Below are 7261 nucleotides of genomic sequence, written 5' to 3' on the forward strand. Positions count from 1 at the left end.
TACAAATGTTACGATTACAATTCAAATGTTCTTATCCATATCTCGATCCCTCAAAATAAAAAAGAAATGTTCTTGGACTTCACACATGCTTCTCGGACTTCCTACAATAATCTGGCGAGCCGCTCTGGGCCATACTGGTCCTTGTACTTCACGAATTGTGCAATGAAAAATACTCCATGTTTTTCCAATACCTCGGCTAAGATGAATTTTGCCAGCGACGATTGTAGTGCGACAATCTCCATGTCTAGCAGCCTTTCGTGCTTAAATTTCTTGCGCTGTCATTCAAAAAAGATGATATCCAAAGAGGAACAGTAAATTATTTTGTTGAATTATTAACAGACATAAATGAAATGGAGATTATACACACCAACTTATCGGCTTGTTCCGATTTCCCGCCGATGTAGCAAAGCATTGCCCACATTACATAAAATCCGCATTCATTGTTTCCCACCAGCTGTGATAGGTACTTCCCCTCCATTTCGACAACCTTGAATGGGACCGGCGTCCCACCGATATGTCTTCTTCGGACACTGAGCGATATTAAAAGGAGAAACATTAGAAAGCGATATGTGTGATTAGAAAATAATAGTTATTAGGATCGCTTACTAATTTAGCACTGCCACCAGTGCATCTAGATGATGAAATGGTTTTTTCTTTGAGTCCCACACCTCGAGCAAATTTTTGGCAAGATTAACACAAATGAAGACGAAATGGTTGCTGCAATCACAGAATCCTAATTATCGAATAATCTTAATGAAAAAAGAAGCATAAAATTAAAAGTCGAGAACACATACTCGCAGTTGTAGGCTAAAAGTATGTGGGTTTTCTTCTTCATCGTGAATTCGTCGAAAACAGCAATCAATCTCTGTTTCAGGTCTTCCACGTCACATCCATAGAGGCCTAGACATGTCCTCTCATTGACTCACATGGGGTCCAAGAAGTCTATATAATCCCATTTGCTTTTTAGAATGTAAAATTTTGCTATACACCTACATAAAATCATGAAAAGTGCTCAAAAGTTAACAATTTATGTCTCGAGATAGTAGTTAATTGTAATATCGTGCGTGTAGGGTACTTACATAGTCCACATCGTCAACATTTGAACATCGAGAGAGTGTTTCTGGTATAGCTGGAACAAGCACTCCCACTCGATATCGAACTTTTCTTCTTCAGGATATTGGAAAACATGTGGCAAACAGATAATAACCTCAATACCAAAGTCGCCCGTCTCTGTTGCTTGAGCCATGTAATATTCATGTAACTGCCGCATATATGTTGTCAGATTTTTATACTCATGATCGGGAACCAAAAGATTGCCCCTTTCATACTTCATTGCCGGTGTTCCCATCCCTTGTACATCATAATAGATGTTCACAACCTCTTCCATGGTTAAATCAGGGTTGTCTTCGACTAACTTCATAATGTTCCTTAAATCTTTATTGTGTTCTTCATCTCTTGTTGTATCGTATTTATTCTGTGTTTGCCTTTCGAATTTGGACTTCAACAAAAATAGAGGCAGTGAGGCACATAGATTGAAGAAACTAACACAATCTTCCTTTAAGATATGTGCTGTAAATTTGTCTTTCATCAAGGTGGTAACGCTGCTACTGAATGGCCTTTTTGTTTTATGTTGGTCCACTTTGGGAGCATTAGCGACCGAATCCAAGGACCTTTTCTGTGACTATGAGGATGTTTTTGATCTTGTTTTGGGCTGAGGTGGAGGAGGATGACAACGAGAATTCTATTTTCCTGGTGCTGATGAAGATGGAGGAGGAGGATGAGGAGTCTCTTTTCTCGGGGTTGATGAAGATGGAGTCAGACGAGGAGGAATAAAAGAAGACCTCTGTCTTCTCGAGGGTGATGGCTCCAGATGAGGAGGGGAGTGATCTCTGTTTGGAGATGGTGAGTGATCATCATGGGTGGGCAAAGACTCGTAGTCGTCCTCATCATCAGAGGACAATTGATGGTCAAGCTTAATGAAGCGCTTACGCCAGGTGACTTGAGAGCCCTTGTTTTGACCAAGTTTTGGCCTATCTCCCGCTACGAGGTACTCAATGGGTATCTTGTTATACTTCTTATCAAGTATTCTGTCAATGATGACACGAGCATACCCTAGTGGAATTGGGTGGCCATTAATTGTCCTATCTCCCATAGGCTAGGCCTAGCTGAGCGCCACCTTATCCTTTGTCCATTCCTGATGGATGTACAACCTGACATGGATGGGTTCAGTGATGTCGTCCACCGGATGAGGCACATTCGCCTCTTCTTCGTCGAGCGGGGTCGATCCGCAGCTGCTGCAACCCCTAAACTATGGGCTAAAGGCACTAGGAGTAGGATTTTGTGGTACTACTGACCCCTTGGATAACAAAATTTGTTCGACTCGTGCTTCAACAGTCGCCTCAATCCGTGCTTCCATTCTGTCTTCCATATCTTTTAGTCTCTTTAAATACTCTGCCTCATGTTCCGCTCTACCCCCTCGAGCGGCTCCGGTAAGTGTTAGATTCTTGGGGGAATGCTAGTTTCCAAGGAACAACACCGGTTCCTCTAGTACGACCAGGGTGCTCCTTGGTTCTGAGTGCTTGGGTGAGCATGTCTTTCTCCCTATTAGAAGTGCGAGTCCCTTGCCTCAACTCCTCAGTTACCTAGGAGATCCTCTAGATGAGTTCGTTCATGGGTTGATTTGAGGAGCTAAAGCTCCCATCCTCGGCATGCCGTACATTTCTCTCCATACAATATAATACCGATCTAGGCTTCCAATCGACAGTCTCAACCTAAACGCCTTTCTCAGCAAAGCGATCCATCTTTTGAAGTTCTGCCTCAAATTCTAGCATCTTTTTGGCGTAGCCACGAGAGCCAAGATGATGAGAATTCGTCGCTTTCTGTGAATTCTCCTTATACTTCTTGCTCAGTTCTAAGTACTCCTTGGATAACCTATATTCCATGAAATTCTACCAAAAGTCCTTCTGCTTGCTAAACTGTCCACCATCAAAATCTGGCTCTTTATTTTGGAGGACAAAATTCTTGTACAATGTCCCCTTGAAATTCTTGAACCATGTCCCCATGATTTCTTTTGCTTTTTTCTTGACTAACTCCCTATCATACTCGGCTGGGAAAGTGAAATACTCTAGGATCTTGACATCCCATATGTAATCCTTCTCGCTTTTGGGAACCCTCCACCGGTCATCATCTTTCCCAATCCACTTCCTGTACTTAATCAGGATGAAGTCCCTAACAAGTAACCCGAGGATAGTCTTGTATTTGGTCAAAGCTATAGGCGGTGAGAGTGGATCCCTAAATTCATCGAACTCAGTAATGTGCCAGTGTGTATTCCTACCAATAGGAATCTTTGACACACCTTGCTTGGATCTAGCCTTCCTACTACCCGAACCCTCTGGCTCGGCTGGTGGAGGCTCCTGCTAGAGACACTAAGTAAGCTATGACCCTCTCAATTGATTAGCATGTGTGGCTACATAGTGACATGATACCAAAGTTACCTGGCCATCTTGGTCATTTTGACCCAGATCAAGCAGGTTGGACGGGGTCCATGGCTGCTCATTCTCACCGACCTAATTGATACCATCACCGTTTGTCGGATCATGTGGCTCTCCCGTCCCAGCGATATCAGCTGCTTCTTGTTGCCGATCAGTTCTTTGGCGATGGGGTAATAGGCGACGATGAGTCATGGCTATGACACAATCGTGGTTAGTTTTGGCCGCGAACAACTACTAATAGCATATGTTCATATATATAATATGTTTAATGCAAAGTCTAATAATAAGTCCACATACAACAAAGTCAAATAATAGCATATGTTCGCCTAGAAAAAATTCATTGTTGATTGACCACATACAACAAAGTCCACCTACTGTTCTACGAAACTAAGCCTACATCAACTTCCAAATAAGAAAAGCGATGACCATAGCCATAAATAAAAGCATAACATCTTTCCAAGACTAAGGAGCATATCTCCTAATCTTCACATCTCCGGCGGGTGGCTTCTCTTCGATCTCCAGTGCTAGCAGATGACCATGATTTACATTCATTGGACCATAGTAGGCCAGTTGCCCATAGTTTGCAAGGTAGGCCAGATGACTATAGTAGGCCCTCAAAGCTTCAGTTCTGTGTTGTATTTTTTGTGCAAATTACCAGGGTAGTGATTGACATGAGCATAGCAATCTTCCTAGATTTGATAAATCCCGGGCATGTGATCAACATGCACTACATACCATGCCATGGTTGCCTATACATTTAAGTAAATTAGGCATATGGTAAGTGGTAACGGTAACTCACTGAACAAGAGTTATTATTCAAGTTATATGACCAAACTAAATCTATTTAATGTTCTTTATCCTTGACATTCCAAACTAAATCTATTTAAGCAAGAGCAAAAATTCTTATCTAACTCTTACACAAACAGAACACTCCCTACCATCGCAAATAAGACATCCACAGTCATTAACGTGTACCTTTGACTGCTAGTTTCCATTGCTTGCAATAATTACAAAGTACAGAGATATCATAACATTATGCAACTACTATTCGAGACAAATATGCTCATATCATTGTCACATATTCAATCTAACTATGTCAAGAGGTGTTGATGATCAATGTTTAAATATTTAGACTACACACAGCGCAAAAGGTCACTTAGCTGTGACTCGAGGGAATAACTAGTTGCGACAACATGCAAATAACACCAATGGTTCTTAAATAGTTTAGGGCCATGATTACTAGGTCCTCAACAAATCAGTAGGTAGCATAATCTCTTGAGAGAAAAACTAACTGGTTTATGTAACAGCAGTACATATAAGGATAGCTAAACCAAGGAGTAACAGCATGTAACTCAATCAAATAGGAATCGGCTGCTATTGGGAAGACAACAACCGTGGGCCATTTCACCTAACACTTAGCGGGCAGTGAGCCATGCACTCACCGTGGGGGTGGGAAAGCAGCTGTCTATGCGTGCTCCTGAAGGCCTCGGCGGTGCTCCAGCGTCGAGCAGTGGACGGCGTGGGGAGTGCTCCGGTGTGGGGCGGTGCACGGGCGTCAGCGTCGAAGAAGAGGAGCGCGGGGCTAGGAACGGTGGCGCGGGGGGCGGTGGATGGTTGCTCTGGCGTGGGGCGGTGCATGGGCCTCGATGTCGAAGAAGAGGAGCGCGGGGCTAGGAACGGTGGTGCGGGGGGCGGTGGACCGGTGCTCCGGCGTGGGGCGGTGCACGGGTGTCGGCGTCGAAGAAGAGGAGCACGGGGAACGGTTGGCGTGGGGTTGAAATTTGGATAATTTCAACCCGCGGTGGCCTTTTATACCAGACCTCATCACTACCGGTTACATCACTGTCGGTTATAAGTAGGAACCGACAGTGATGGTGGTACATCACTGCCGGGCCATTCTTTAAACCGGCAATGATTTTCATATAGTGATTACAGCATAAGTAACTTATCTTTTCCACTTCTTTCGAATACCTCCTACTAGCTAAACGGTTAAGACCCCGCAACTTAGCCCCCGATACCCGTGTTCGAATCCCGAGCGGCCCAATTTTTTTGGTTTAGTTTTATAATTTAATAAGCGGTCTAAAGGTCAAAAAGAAATATACATCCTATACTAGCGCAGCGGTTAAGTGTCTGAACTCTGTAGCTCGAGACCCGAGCTCAAACCCAAGGGCTGGCATAATTATTTTTTAATTTTTTATATACCACTTCCGGTTTTCAAAATAAATCGACAGTGATAACAAGCATCACTATCGGTTTTTTCTCATCATTGCCGATTTTTTTGAAACCGACAGTGATGTTTATATATATTAAAAAAAATTCTTTTATATACTGAATAAATAGAAGCATATGTATTCCTATGTCGAAATGGTTTGAAATTTTTTTGGCAAGCTTGTACACCCAAATTAAGATCCTACATAGGATCTTAGGTTTTTCTAATCATTTTTTATTAATTATATTTTTCTGTGTGCTGAATGAGACAAAAGAGGATGAATTTATCTTGGACCCAATAGATTTTTTCATCCACCTCCACAAAATTCTTATCCCTAGGGCACATTAGATCCTGTGTAAAAGTTTGGCACCATTCTGGATTTTTTCGTGGATAGACTCAGTTCAGCCTATAATTAAATGGTCTCGTCCCGCGAAAATTCAATTAAACCTCAGGAAGTAGCAAACCATCTCTGAAAAATCCAAAACTTAGTGTTTCCTTCACACGTGGCACGTGCAAGTCTAATAAAAAGTTTGAGACCAATACAACACCGGAATGCATATAAACCACAGAAACCTTGATAACCTATGTGTATAGTCATGGTTCGATGAAAGGACACATGTACCTCTTTGAAGCATGTATACTTCACCTATGTCGAAATGGTTTGAAAATTTTTTGGCAAGCTTGTACACCCAAATTAAGATCCCACACAAGATCTTAGGTTTTTTTAATTATTTTTTTATTAATTATATTTTTTCTGTGTGCTGAATGAGACAAAAGAGGGTGAATTTCATCTTGGACCCGATAGATTTTTTCATCCACCTCCACAAAATTCTTATCCCAAGGGCACATTAGATCCTGTGTAAATATTTGGCACCATTCTGGATCTTTTTGTGGGTAGACTCAGTTCAACCTATAATTAAACGGTCTCGTCGCGTGAAAATTCAATTAAACCTCAGAAAGTAGCAAACCATCTCCGAAAACTCTAAAACTTGGTGTTTCCTTTACACGTGGCACGTGTAAGCCTAAGAAAAAGTTTGAGACCAATATAACACCGGAATGCATATGAACCACAGAAACCTTGATAACCTATGTGTATAGTCATTGTTCGATGAAAAGACATATGTACCTCTGTGAAGCATGTATACTCTACCTATGTCGAAATGGCTTGAATTTTTTTGGCAAGCTTGTACACCCAAATTAAGATCCCATATAGGATCTTATGTTTTTCTAATCATTTTTTATTAATTATATTTTTCTGTGTGCTGAATGAGACAAAAGAGGGTGAATTTATCTTGGACCCAATAGATTTTTCATCCACCTCCACAAAATTCTTATCCCTAGGGCACATTAGATCCTGTGTAAAAGTTTGGCACTATTCTGAATCTTTTCGTGGGTAGACTCAGTTCAACCTATATTTAAACGGTCTCGTTGCGCGGAAATTCAATTAAACCTCAGAAAGTAGCAAACCATCTCCAAAAAATCCAAAACTTGGTGTTTCCTTCACACATGGCACGTGCAAGCCTAAGAAAAAGTTTGAGACCAATACAACTCCGGAATGCAT

This window comes from Miscanthus floridulus, chromosome 2 (assembly GCF_019320115.1).
Source record: "Miscanthus floridulus cultivar M001 chromosome 2, ASM1932011v1, whole genome shotgun sequence".
Classification (NCBI taxonomy): domain Eukaryota; kingdom Viridiplantae; phylum Streptophyta; class Magnoliopsida; order Poales; family Poaceae; genus Miscanthus; species Miscanthus floridulus.